The sequence below is a fragment of the Megascapheus bottae genome, chromosome 26 (genome assembly GCF_031878675.1).
Source record: "Megascapheus bottae isolate mThoBot1 chromosome 26, mThoBot2.hap1, whole genome shotgun sequence".
In the NCBI taxonomy this organism is placed as follows: domain Eukaryota; kingdom Metazoa; phylum Chordata; class Mammalia; order Rodentia; family Geomyidae; genus Megascapheus; species Megascapheus bottae.
In genome coordinates this window covers 24398838-24413896 of record NC_143534.1, presented here as the reverse complement: position 1 = coordinate 24413896, position 15059 = coordinate 24398838, and the positions used below count along the sequence as shown (strand labels likewise).

Here is a 15059-nt window from a genome sequence, read left to right as displayed (position 1 = left end):
GTACAATACATATACTTGGGGATGGGTAAAAACCATAAAACCCATCACCCCAGACCATGTATTAGGCCACCGCTCACTCTTCTGAGTCAGCTTTCCCTTTGCTAAACAACTCTTCGTGACCTTACTTTAGAAAACAATTTAAGGTAAAAACAAAACAAAAACAAAAACTTTGTGAGTCATAAGGATGTATTTTATTTTTATCCACCATGACTTTTTCCAAAAGGGCACTAGAATGTTTGACAAATAATATTCTGAAAATATAAGATAAATTTATTTTTAAGTATAAATGAAAATAAAACTTAAATTTAATCCTGATTCTATTTTCTTGAAAATTTTCTCTGAATACAAAATTTAGTTATGTACTGTTTGTTGTCAATAAAAACAAGAGCGCTGGGAGTGTGGCCTAGTGCTTGCTTAGCATGGATGAAGCCCTGAGTTCGATTCCTCGGCATGCACACACAGGAAAAGCTGGAAGTGGTGCTGTGGCTCAAGTGGTAGGGTGATAGCCTTGAGAACGCTCAAGCACAGTGCCCAGGCTCTGAGTTCAAGCCCTAGGACCAGCAAACAAAACGAAATCCACAAGAATCATTTCTAAGTTGGTTAAGATAAATATCATAAAATGAAATTAAAACTCTTATTATCAGTGTGTTGTATAACATACATATATATGCTTATAATTTTATATACATACAATATAAAGATACAGGTGTGTGTGTGTGTGTGTGTATGTGTGTGTCTGAAGAACAATAGTTTAAAACTAACTCTGTCATCCAATCCACGACAAAAGGGGTTACATTCATTAAGATTCATTGTTCTCAAAATGTTAGCTGTTGAAGCTTCCATTATACAAATACTAGACCAGATTCCCTGAATCCACCTGAAGTAAATCTGAAACTCCTACAGCACACATAAAAATGAAGGTCTTATTTAATTAAGGGTCATTTTGTCATTTTTAGGAAACCCTTGAACACAAAGTAGATGGAATTGTTCACTTACTAAATATGACAATCCAACTAATAACACAAGGGTGATTCAAATATCGGATTCAATGTCTGATAGGATGAGCTTTGCAGCCTGTTCTATTTATAATCAACTATAAAGCATTTGCACCTGTTAAACAAAAATCTAAAAAAAGCAGGTTAAAGAAAAATGTTCTAGACCAAGGTGTATGTGTGTTATGTTTGTAAAGGAGTGACCAATCCACCCATTCCCACGGAGGAATGAGCAAAAGTAGCTTAATTCCTCAGAAAATTGATTCTGATTCTCAGATCATTAGCTATTTTTCTCTTTGATAAAAGAAACAGTAAGCATAAAACATAAACACAAAACCTGTCTGTGTTTCTATCACTTTTTGGAAGTGGAAGTAAAAGAATTTGTGACTTTAATAAAAGATCAGTGAGACAATTTGAATATAATGAGACTTGCTTTTGGAATAAAAGCCAGTAAGTAGCTGAAACAAATCTTTTATTCTAGTGGGCCCATTAGATGCATGTGTCCCATATGTATCAAGAAGAAAATTATATCAAGGATTTAATAACAGTTGAATGTAATATTTACTTTTCACAACTATTTAAATCTGAATGTGTTTGTTTTATATCCATTTTCAGTTAAAATAAATATAAATCAGAGTGTTAACTTTTGAAATTTTTGATACAAAAACCTTGAGGTCATGATCAATTAACATGTAATGATTTCAAATAAAATTATCAAAATAAAGATTGAGCAATAGAGGGAATAATAAAAGTGGTGACACTAATCAAGTCATAATTTGCTCACAATATGATATATTGAATTGAAATCCCTCTGTACAACTAACTTTAAATAATACACTAAAATAAATAAGAGATCCATTTTTAAACTTCATCAATTTATAGTTCACAATAATGAAAATATAAATTAGAAGAATGCAAGATAATTCATATTCCCAAATATATACTTATTAATGCAAATTTATCTGATACTTAATATCATCAATGAATATTTAGTTTAACTATGTGATAAAATCTCAGCTACTACTACTAATATTGTAATCATATATTTCAAGATTAAAGATTGCTTTCCCCTTAGGAATGTAAATCTTTGACAATACACTTGTTCTTACAATTATGTATAATATGATTAATAGTTAAATAAAACAAGAGAAGAAATTATATTCTTTTATTAAATATAAAGGGGTTACAGTTACATTCGCTAGATAGTAGGTGCATTACTTCTTACACATTGATACCCCTTCTCATGTTTTTGTCCCCATTTCCCTTCCCCCATTCCCTCCCAATCATCTTGTTTTTCCCCATTCCCTGTCCTATTTCAAATAAACAAACAAATGTATATACAATATACCACATAACAAACTCAGATACAGTAACAATATGAGATTAAGTAAGGGGCAACCAAAGAGAAGAGAAATAACATAGTACATTAAGAAACACAATCACACAAGACAAAGCTCTTGTTTCCATATCCTAGTGATCCTTTCATTTAGTCTTACCCTATATGACCTTATGTACCTAGGTTTTGCGATATTGTAATCCTCTGCTAGGAGACTCCTAGATGTGTACTAATTATTACAAATGAGGGAAACCATGAAACCTATGTTCCTTTGGGTCTGGCTTACTTCACTTTATATGATTTTTTTTTCCAAGTCTTTCCATTCTTTCTGATGGCTGCATAGAATTTCATTGTGAATAAATACCACATCTTGTTGATCCAGTCATCTAATGAGGGGCATCTGGGTTGGTTCCCTATGTTTGCTATGGTAAATTGTGCTGCAAGGAGCTTCGTTGTACTTGTGGCTTTTGTATGTCCTTGTTTCTGGATGTTTGGGTAAATGCCAAAGAGTGGAATTGTTGAGTCATAAGGGAACTCTATGTTTAGTCTTTTGAGGAATGGCCATACTGCTTTCCCTCCAAGAAATCATATTCTTAAGCTTTAAAGAAGAGAGGAGAAGTTATCTTAACTTATTGATATAGATGAATATAATTTAATTGGATTCAGAAGAAAGAACAGAAACTAAGAAGCAGTGTATGACAACATAACATTGGTTATATAAATAGCACAACAATACCCAACATTACAGTAAATGGGGAAAAAACCCACATCATTTCCTCTACTATCAGAAATAAAGATTGTCCATTCCCCCTTACTCTTATTCAATTAATAATAGAATTCCAAAAACAAGGCAAGAGAAAGATAAAAAGAACGATTCAAATCTGGAAGAAAAAAAACTATCAATTTATCCCTACTTGAAGATAATATGCTTGAAAGATCTTAAAAATGTCACCAAAATACAGGCTTTCTCTTTCTTTTTTGCCAGTCCTGGGACTTGAACTCAGGGCCTGAACACTGTTCTTGAGTTTTCTCAAGGCTGGTGCTCTACCACTTGAGCCACAATACCACTTCTGGATTTTTCTGTGTATGTGGTACCAGGGAATCAAACCCAGAGCTTCGTGCATGCTAGGCAAGTACGATGACTAGGTCACACTCCTGGCCCAATATGCTACACATAAATCTCATAAACACTTTCAGAAAGATAAGGAGATTTAAAAATCAATATACAACAAACAGCAGCTTTGCTATACATCACTGGTAAATAAATAGGGAAAGAAACCCCGAAAACAATTTTTCTTGCCACAGTTTCTAAAACTAAAATAAATTTAGGAATTTACATAAATTTAGGAATAAATTTAACTATGGAAGTGATAGTTTTCTGCAATAAAAAGTAAATTGCTGATGAATGAAATTACAAAAGAAACAGGATGATGAAAGCTCCTATGTTCATGCTCTATATTGTGAAAATAGTTTACTCCCCCAAACAATGTATATATTTAAATGCAATCTCCATCCTAATTCCAATTAACTCATCATAAAGATAGAAAAATCTGAATTGTAAAAGTTTATATGGAAGAACAAATGACTTCAAAAACAACACTGAGTAATATCACAATACCTGACTAGTTACAGTTATAGTAAAAAAAAATTGCATAGCACTGGCACCAAAACAAACATGAAGATTAAGGGAACAGATGAGAAGTTTAGGAATATAAACTTGTGCTGAATAATTTAATACTGGACAGTAACTGTTATACAATTACCTGAAAGACACTGTGACATGTATTTTGGTTCATATCAATTCATTCTTTTTTTTTTTTTTGCCAGTCCTGGGCATAAGCTCAGGGCCTGAGCACTGTTGTTGAATTTTCTCAATGCTACATCTCTACCACAAGAGCCTCAGGACCACTTCTGGCTTTTTTCTATATATGTGGTTCTGAGGAATCGAACCTGGGTCTTCATTCATGCTAGACAAGCACCCTCCCACTAGACCAAACTCCTGGCCCCTCAATTCATTCTGTAAGGCAGAGTGTCCCCATGTAATTACAAGTCTCCTGCTTCAGCTTCACTATTATACCTGGCTAATAGTAGTCAATTTTTAATATTTGCTATTAGTAATCTCCAGCTTGCCTCACTTGTTTAGATTCCTAGAAATTCTATCACTCCTATAGTAACTTCTTTGCATTAAAATTCTTTTATTATAAATATAAATTTATGTGAAGTTGATCAAAACAATCCCAATGATTTGTCTTTGATTAGAGTAATATTGAACCAAATGACCAGAAAATCTCCCAGAGGCTCATGTATTGAAAGTGTATTAATAGTGTTGGCACTTTTACGAAGTCCTGGGATGTGGGATGGCGTTAGTAGGAAGTAGGTAACCAAAGGTTATACAATCTTTTTCTCTGCCATGTACCAGAGTGTATTTCATGATGTTCTGTATAACTTCAGTCTCAGAATCAGTGAAATGACTGAGGACTATAAATTAAAAACCTAGAGGCTGTTAGCAACAACAACAGCAAATCCTTCATCTTTTTAGTCTCTTACACCAAGTACTTTGTCACAGCAATGAAAAACTAATACACTTACCAAATCATTTTATAGATGAAAGTTTATTTTCTGTTGTTAGGTCTAAGCCTCTATATAACTACAAAAATTTGGTTCTTGAGCTCTCACTTCTGGCTTTTTACTGGTTATTAGGAGATAAGAGTCTCACAGACCTTTCTGCTAAGATTGTCTTCAAACTGTGATCCTCAGATCGCAGCCACATGAGTAGCTAGGAATACAGGCATGAGTCACTATAACCTAATGGATATAGAAAATTCTTATTTCACACTGAACCACTTAAGAAAAAAAGAATGTATCACTATTGAAAGATAAATGTCATGAAAAGGAAACATCAAATGATGGTTTTGTCATCACATAGTAGAAAATGACATTTTCTTTTTGCTTAATATTACCTTAATTTAAACTTAAGAGTCCAGCCAGAGCTGTGGTTTGGTAAGTATAATTTGTTCAAGCAATAAAACACAGATATCAACATATGTGCAGAAGTAAATGATAAATTTACCAATGTGGAGCTAATAAATCTTTCCATTAAAGGGGTGGGAAAGGAGTTTAAAATCCATTTGGGTGATTCATTATTTTAATGATTTCCTGCTTGGCTGCTCAGCCTGTCCCTGCATTTGGCTTTGGCAGCTTCAGTCCCTGTTAAGGAGTTAGGCTTACAATGAAGCTTCTGTAAATTTCTGGATTTTTGGCATCCTGGCATGTAGGTCATTCTCCACTGGGAATGATGAGGAGGCTGGAAAGCCGTTGCCTGAGGGAAGGGGACATTTTCAAACCTGAGTTGTACAAGCATCAGTGTGAAGAGGAGTGGGCTGCTGACTCAGACAGAGGCTGATGGGTGACAGTGGCAGCCTCTATGCAGGTAGGTCCAGAGTTGTCTGTCAGATCTGCCCCGCAAGGTGTCATTGCAGGCAGCCCCTGTGCTGTGCTGTGCATCTGTGCTCAGCAGGTGAGGAGAGACATGGTACAATCTCCAGAGACTCACTAGGTTTGTTCTGTATGCAGTATTCCTTTCCCCTTTCATCTGAGGCTATTTATTAATTTTTTTAATTCAGTAAGTCAGCTTGTGAGAAGAAATACATCTTGATCAATGTATTAATGCCTCCATTTCTTCATTCCCTCCCACCTATCCTCTCATTTTATCTAGTTCCACGTCTACATTGGTACATTGAATATTATGACAGCATTCACACATCTTCTACCCTCTAACAATACACATTCCAGCTTCCTTGTATTCATTTGGAGGTTACACTACTGGAATCTTCCCCTGCATATAGTATACTTTAGTCAATGCACTTCAAATAATATATTTATTTAGATTTTTCTTTTGAAACAAGTGATTATTGAAAGCAGGATCATTTTTTTTTTTGCTAGTCCTGGGCCTTGAGCTCAGGGTCTGAGCACTGTCTTTGGGACTTTCTCAAGGCTAGAACTCTACCACTTGAGCCACAGCACCACTTCTGGCTTTTTTTCTGTGCATGTGGTATCGAGGAATTGAACCTGGGTCTTCGTGCATGCTAGGCAAGCACTCTACCATTAGGCCAAACTCCCAGCCCCAGGATCATTTGTTTTACAAGGTGTTGGCTTATATTTATACTTTTAACCTAAAACCATCCGAACATTAATTTAACTGACATAAAATGCTGATGATCATAATTTGACCATATCTAGCATAAGAGAAAAAAATTATAAGAGATTCCAGACACAAAAGATGTGACCATGTGAGTTTGAGTTCAATATGGCACCTCAGGACACAGGGAATAAATACTTTGTCATGACCACTACAAAAGCAAACAAGTCCCATACTCAGGAAATCTGCTTTCATTGCCTCAACATTTTCTGCATACATTTTTCTACAACAAAAAGCACACTCAATATTAAGCTCTGATGTAATGATTTAATGGCTTAACATATGAAATGGCTCGATGCTTGCCTAGCATGCACCCGGGTTTGATTCCTCCGTACCACATACATAGGAAAAAGCTGGAAATGATGCTATGGCTCAAGTGATAGAGTGCTAGCCTTGAGAAAGCCCAAGGACAGTATTCAGGCTCTGAGTTCACTTTTCAGGACTGGCAAAAAAAGGCTCAAAACCTTGCTACAGCAAAAGAAATGAGAGATAACATAGTACATTAAGGACAACAATCACTCATTATATGGCTTTTGATTCTATATCCTAGAGGTCTTTTCATTTAGCGTCATACTGTATGGCCTTTTGTATCAAGGTTTTGCTCTATTGCAAATCTCTGTTAGTAGAGCCCAAGGTTTCTACTCATTATGACAAATGAGGGAAACCATTGATCCTATGTTCCTTTGAGTCTGGCTTACTTCACTTAATAGTATTTTTTTCTAAGTCTTTCCATTTCCTTACAAATGGGGCAATGTCGTTCTTTCTGACAGCAGCATAGAATTCCATTGTGTACAAATACCACATCTCGTTGATGCACTCATCAACTGAGGGACATCTGGGTTGGTTCCATATCTTTGCTATGGTAAATAATGCTGCAGTGAATATCGTTGTGCTAGTGGATTTATTATGCCCTTGTTTCTGGACGGTTGGGTAAATGCCAAGTAGTGGAATTTCTGGGTTATAGGAGAGCTCTATGTTTAGTCTTTTGAGGAACTGCCATACTGCTTTCCATAGTGGTTGAACGAGTTTGCACTCCCACCAACATTATTACAGTATTTCACTTTGTTATCTGATATATTGGATATATGCGTATTTGGTTATTTGAAATTGGATAGAGAAGGGGGGAAAACAAGATGAGGGGTGGAGGTGGAGGGGAGAGAAATTGGGACCAAGACATGAGAAAGGGTATCAATGTATGTGAAGTAATGCAGCTTCTATCTGGCGAATATCATGTAACCCTTCTATTAATTACAATAAAAATATATGAAAAAAAAACCTTGCTACATACAATTGGAGTGACAGAAAGATTAGTGACTGATACTTTTGAACAGATCTAAGAAAATATTTTTACTGGTAACTCAGTGCTCACCAAGCAACTTGTTTAGCTAGGGATCTAACACTTGAGCTATACCTACAGTCCTACAAGTTATACATCCCTACATTGTTTTGAATCCTTCTAATCTGTAATTGTTTTTGTATGTATGTGTGTATTCCTGTGCCTTGAACTCAGGGTCTTGGACTGTTCCTTAACCTTTTTGCTAAAAGCTGACACTTGATCCACAATTCAGCTTCTGGTTTTGTTGTTATTTTTCTTTTTCTTTCTGGTTAGATTTCTCACTGACCTTTCTGCTGGGTTTGTCTTTTAATTATGATTGTCAAAACTGATCCTCAGTCTTCTTATGTAGCTAGGATTGTAGGTGTGAGTCCCTAGTGCCTAGATTTTAATCTGTTTTAAAAAGGTGAGCCTGGCATTAATAGCTCACACTTGTAATCCTAGCTTCTTAGGAGGCTGAGATTTGAGGATCACTATTCAAAGTCAGCCTGAGCACTAAAGTATATGAGACTCTTATCTCCAGTTAACCACCACTGAAAGTGGCACTGTAGCTCAAAGTAGTAGAATGCTAGCCTTGAACTAAAGAGCCCAGGGATTGTGGTCAGGCTGAGTTCAAGTCCCATGACTGACAAAAAAACAAAAGAAAACAAAAAACTCAGGCGACTTTCATTATAAGAAAAATATTAAAGGACTATATAAATATTTTTGATTGAAGTGTAACATGTATATGATATATATTTATACATATATTTATACATTATTTCAAAGTATAAATGTTTTGTAAGTCTTAAATATGCATCACATCCATTAATGAACAGCAGTAGCAGACTCGAAAAGCCATTCATCATATTCTTTTCTACTACAGGTAATTATTCTCCTGAACATCCTCCATTTAAATTAGTTTTGGCTATCTTTGGATTGTGCACAAGTGGAATCAGACCTAAAACACTCTTTTCTGTGATCTTAACAGTGAGAAATGCCTGGGAGATGACATGAGGAACAATAGAGTTTTGACTTTGGTTACACAAGGTTCCATTGATGAAGGCTCCTATATTGTAATGGTGATAAACCAGTTTCCAGTTAGGAAGAAAATTCCTGAATGTGCTTTTGGAGCATATATGTGAATTTTGATGAGTTTATGCTTAAGTGGAATTTCTGACTCATAGGGACAGGGTGTGTTTAGCTTATTTTATTATATTAAATTAACTTTGGTTATATCTCCTTTTGATTTTAGCTTGTGAGAGAATGAATTGAAGTATTATATTTTAATTTTTCTTTTTTTATCTTTCTATAGATGGACTTCTAAATATTGGTGATTTATTTTATGAAGTGCCTGTTTAAGTGGTTCTTTAATCTGTGAGTTATTTAGTTTATGCAAGACATAGTGGCCCTGATTTTCCATTATCTCAAAAGGGTGTTTTGGTATATATTCTTAATCTGAATGTTGCTTGATTTAGATTTATCCTTTTTTCTTCTTATGGTCACCGTTTTTTTTTTTTTGTTGTTGTTGTTGTTGTTTTTTGTAGGTCATAGGACTTGAACTCTGGGCCTTGAGCTCTTCAGCTACAACCCTACTCTTTGAGCCACAGAGCTATTTCTGGTTTTCTGGTGGTTAATTGGAGATAAGAATCTCACAGATTTTAGTGCCCAGGGTGGCTTTGAACCATGACCCTCAGATCTCAGACTCCTGAGTAGCTAAGATTATAAGCACGAGCCACCACACAGGCTTTTATTTTCTGTTTCTATGTTCAATTAAAAAAAAATCTTACTCCTCCAATATCATGTGTTTCTTTTTTTTAGATACTTTTCTACTTGCATAATACAAAACAATAGAATAAATTCTATTTATAGGGTAATGTGTTATTTCATACATGCAAATAATGTGTTATAACCATATCAAATCAATTTCTATTTCCATTTCTTCACACATCATTTATATACAATGGAAACCATTAAATTATTCTCCCTTGATTATTTTGAAGTGTATAATTAGTTGTTGCAGATTATAGTTTTCCTATTCCTCTATTTATCATCAGAAATACTTCTCTCATCCCCACTAGTATTTTGATAGTCATTATCACACTGTCACTGTACCATTGTTATCTTCCCCTATTGGCCTTTAATAATCCTTATAGTCTACCTTTGCATGATCAGCTTTAGCATTCACAGTGAGAAAGAATGCATGCTCTTAGTCCTTCTGACCTTTGCTTAATGCATTAAACATATTGTTCTCCAATCCTCTGTATTACTGTAAGTGACAGAATCTTATTTGTGTTGTGCCTCATAATATTCTAGCTTATATACACATTACATCAATTTTTAAAATCATTTACTCAACATTGGACATCTAAGTTTATTTTAAATTTTGTCTATTGTTACTACTTTCATATAAAGGTTTAAATTCCACTGGATATGTAACTAGTAGTGGGATTGCAGGATTAAGTGATTCTATGTTCTGGTTTTGAGACCTGCCCATCTTGTTTTCCATGATGATTGTATTAATTTACATTCACATCAACAGTGTGTGAGTTCCCTTTTCTCTGAGTACTCAAGAGCAGTTAGTTTCATTTCTTTGTCTTTTTATCACTGCCATTGTAACTACAGTGAGATGGCTCTTGTAGTTTTGATTGTGCTGCCTTGAAGATTGATAATGAACAATTTTTCATATATCAAGATTTTCATTTTCTTTTTTTTGTGGGGGAGAGAGTCAGTCATGGGGCTTGGACTATGGGGCTAAGCATTGTCCCTGAGCTCTTCAGCTCAAGGCTACTACCCTACCCTTGAGTACAGTGCCACTTCTGGTTTTCTGGTAGTTAATTGGAGATAAGAGTATCATGGACTTTAGTGCTTGGGCTGGCTTTGAACCTTGATCTTCAGATCTCAGCTCCTGAATAGCTAGGATTTTCTGTTTAATATTCATTGCCTTATCTATCACACTAAATTCTGCAATCTATTGGTATTACTTGTTTTCATTTTCTTTAAGATAGTGGTGGAGATATTTTCCCCAGACAGATATACAATTAGCATTATTTATTGGATAAATTATCCTTTTCTTCCTTTTCTTTTTTCCATGCTTTTTTTATTGTAATTAATAGAAGGGTTAAATTATATTCACCAGATGGAAGGTGCATTACTTCACAAACATTGATACCTTTTCTCATGACATGGTCCTCATTTCCCTCCTTTTCTTCCTTTTCTTGTAGTATAGATTCTCCTTTGCCACTCCCTAGTTTTATTCACCTTTCCTTTCTCCCACTTTCCCTCTCTCCCTCTTAATTTCCTTTATTTTTTTCTTTTTTCTTTCTTTCTCTTTCTCTCTCCTTTTTCCCCTCCTCTTCCCTTCCTCAATCTCTTTCTTCCTTTATCTCTCTCTTCCTTTCTCTTTTATTCGTTCTTTTTCCTTCCTTTCTTTTTTCTTTTTTTCTTTCTTTCTCATCCTTCCTCCTCTTCTTCTGTCTGTTTCTTCATTTTTTCCTCCTTTCCTCTTACTTACTTCCTTTTTACTGTGTTTCTTTCTTCACTCCCTCCCTTCCCACACTCTCTTCCTTTCTTTCTGTTTTTCTCTCTTTCTTTCTTCTTTCTTTCTTCCTTCCTTCCTTTCTTTCTCCCTTCCTTCTTTTCTTTCTTTCTTTCTTTCTTTCTTTCTTTCTTTCTTTCTTTCTTTCTTCCTTTCTTTCTGTCTGTCTATCTGTCTGTCTGTCTTTCCATTTCTTCCTTCTTCCCTTTCATTCATTCATTCATTCATTCATTCATTCATTCTTTATCCTTCTTTCATACATCTCTCCTTTCCTTCCTTCAATTTTCTTGCTTACCATCATTATTCCATCTTACTTCTATTCTTCTATCAGTAATGAGTTTGGATAATGTGACCCTCTTTCCTGTGATCTTGTTTGAAAGTGAACTCATTTTTCTGATTATATTGAAACTTATATAACCGCTAGTGTTGAATCCTCTGATAAGTGAACAAATTTTTTTCTAATAAGGATTCTTTAGAGCATCAAGCCATCCCATTGGCTTTTCTTTCATACTCCATTGAAAGTCCAGGTGTGATAAAACTGGCTCATGACCAATTTTATGAAATTTTTAAAGCAATGACTTACTTTTACTGAAGTTCTCTAACATGTTTGCTTCCTTGGACTTTAATTTCTACTCATATTTATTTTATTACCTCATGTTTTGGTTGAGGTTTTATTGCAGTGGTATTGGGTGCTAAGTTTTCTTTGGAAGACAGAGAAAATATTTGACTGACTCTTTACCCAGGGAGGAAATGAGGCAAGTAAACATAGTCCTGAGGGTGTAATCTTTCAGACTTTCTTTTGAGCTCCCATTGGGTCATTGCTCGTTAGTATTAAGATGTTGTGAGAAATTCTACTCTGCTTCTTATAGGAATTTTAAAAACTATTTCCATTGTAGTTTCTTGTGTTACAGAGACTCAGACTTGGCAAATATCTTGAAGGAAAAACATCATTTGATTGAAATCTATTAAGTCTCCATCTTTGATATTTAGACACTGTGGGACTCGTATTATTTCTGGCATTGCTTCTTTTCCAAATGAATTCCAGGTTCTGATGGCTAAGCTGAGAATCCAAGACTGTAGGTATTTAAAATCAGAAGGTGCCCCCAAGGCCAATAACTTAAGATGATATAGGTTCATACTTCTCTCTAGGTTTTACAGCTATGGTCTTTTGCATTCTTAGCTATCTTTCCATCTGAAAAATCTATTTCTTCCAGATTGTTAGGCTGTGTGAAACTACACTCTTATTAACACAGGCTTTAGCTTAGGTCTTTAGTCCCTTATGGCTTCCACTTGAATTAAAAAAAAAATGAGAATTTCTCTTAATAAAGAACCTTGTGTTGAATTTTTAAATCACTCCACAACCATCAACAGCTTTGCAAATTAGTCAGTACTGGCCTTTGTCTGAAAAAAAGACCCAAATCACAGACAAGAATTACACGTAGAGGAGGATCAGTGGAAGATGTTGGCAGTTCAGGATGAGTTTTTCTGAGCTCTCACCATTTCTAGCATTGTAGCAGCAAGTTTATACCTAAAGATTAATTCTAAGTAAGCTTTAGCACCACAGAGACCTCAGTCAAAGAGGAAAAAGTCAGGCAGCCAGCTCAAGAAGAAAGTTTGGAGTCCACAACATTGGTGACCATGGTGCCAGCCACTCCGCAAACGAGCAGCCACAGAAACAAAGCCATCCTCTGGAACCTGAACAGACAGTGCTTCACTGCCGCACAGACCTGCTGGCTACAGACAGAGCCTGACCAAGCCACGAGCCTGTCACCTGCCATGTTCATGGACTCAGACAACTGAGGAAATTCTGAGTTCCTCGTTAAAGACATTTTCACTTCTGTTTGCAGAAAGGCATTGGGAAGGTAGCTCCTCCCCCATCAGCTGACAACAGCGCCATCTTGACTACTGGCAAAGACCCTGCCATACCAACTGGAGACTGAGAAGAGATGCTGGCAGTGACTTCTTTCAAAAGGGCAAAGGTCTGTCTCAGAGTCAGCTTAGCCAGAAGTCCGCTTCCCTGTGGTAGGGAAAGTAGGTCCTCCATGCAGGCCGTGCTCCTGGTAAACAAAGCCAGAGGTGGTTCCACCCCCAGACTTTCTGCTGAAATGGCTAAAGCTCAAGCTACAGAAAATAGTCAATTTTCTCCTGCAGGACTCATAAAGCTCACGGCCATGCGAGTAAATTAACCTGGGTGAACCGTCACAAAGTTCCCAAACCAAATCTGCAAGGCAGAACTTTTCCGCCCAATCAAGCAAACTGATCAGAAAAACTAGCAAAGCCAAAACACAGGAGAAAAAGCCTTCTTGGAGTGTTTGGATCCTAAATTCAATGGAGGCAGAAGCTTCCCACCACCACCACCCTCATAAAAATAAAGAATACATTTTCTTTCCCTAATCATATTTTTTTTCAAATTTTACTACTTTTTTCATTTGTAGTTTTACTTACACTTTTTTTTTGCCATTTTACCTCCATCCTCTTTTTTCCCTCTTTCTTATGCAACAAAGGTTATTTAGCATAGACAGTCCTGGCATTCAGCACAAGTTTACAGAGGATAGAAAGTGCATTAATAAAAGCCCATCTTTACCCAAAGAAACAGAAAATATATTATTGATTCAAAATATTTTACACTTAAATGTTAAACTGCAATAACTTATCTGGGCACCTACTGATAAGAGAAAGAAAGAAAAAAAGAAAAAAAATCCTGTAAGAAGAGGTCACTCTCCAGCTGCTATCAGAAGTCAGTAGAGGTCACTAAGACTGGCAGACTTTCTTGCTTTTTGCATTAGTGTCCTTAGCTGGAACTGTTTTCAGGACAGAAGACGTACATGCTTCAGGAAGACATCCAGATCTATTACCCCCCATCTCAAGGCTTTTCCCAGGTAAAAGATAGTGTCTTCAAAAGCATTTTCCTCTGCATCCAGATTTAGGATCTGTTTATATATGAGGACCATGGGAATGATAACTTCATCAATGTCCATTTTCTCCACAACAGACTTTAGTTCTTGTTGACCTTTTTTGAGGTATTCCACCTGTGCACAGTCCATTTCCTCCTTCATTCGCTATCTCAGTTTGTCACTGACTGCTGAAATGGGAGAGGCTCGGATGGTGTCCTTGCTGATTGTGCCATCTCCGCTAGGACCAACAGTGGTCACAGGAGGATGAGAAGGGTACTGGGATTGGGAGGATATTCAGAGGGGTAAGCAGAGATTCCGCTTGGCATGCTTGGCATGTAGGAGGTATTTGGTGGCCCTGTAGCCTGGTATGGTGGATATGATGCTGAAATGGTGGGACAAGCAAAGACTGGATGTTCTTCTCCAAATCATGACCTGAATAAGCCCCAATAAATCTGACTGTGGATGTTTCCATTCATGTAGATAAGGAAGATATATTTTCCCATTTGCGTCAATATGCTTTCCTGTTTTAATAGCCATCGAATTAGTAGGCTTAATGAAACAGATAGGGGATTTATATGGATATGTATCCATTAGCCATAGGCATATTGGGATATTATAGGTATTACCTCTGTAAATACACAGGGATTGTTCCAGTGAGGTTCATTAGTTCTCTGGAACTAATTAATTCTCAGCTCCGTTAGGCTTCCTAATTATATCTTGGAGCTCTTGAGGAGATCTCTCAAATTTCCTAGATTTGGTTTATTTCATTTTCTGGTCCCTCTCTATAAC

General features: G+C 36.1%; 1 pseudogene; it reads right to left on the bottom strand.

Moving 5' to 3' along the window:
- Positions 1 to 14114: 14114 nt before the first annotated feature.
- LOC150046085 (tumor susceptibility gene 101 protein pseudogene) lies at positions 14115 to 14822 on the bottom strand (annotated as a pseudogene).
- Positions 14823 to 15059: the final 237 nt, after the last annotated feature.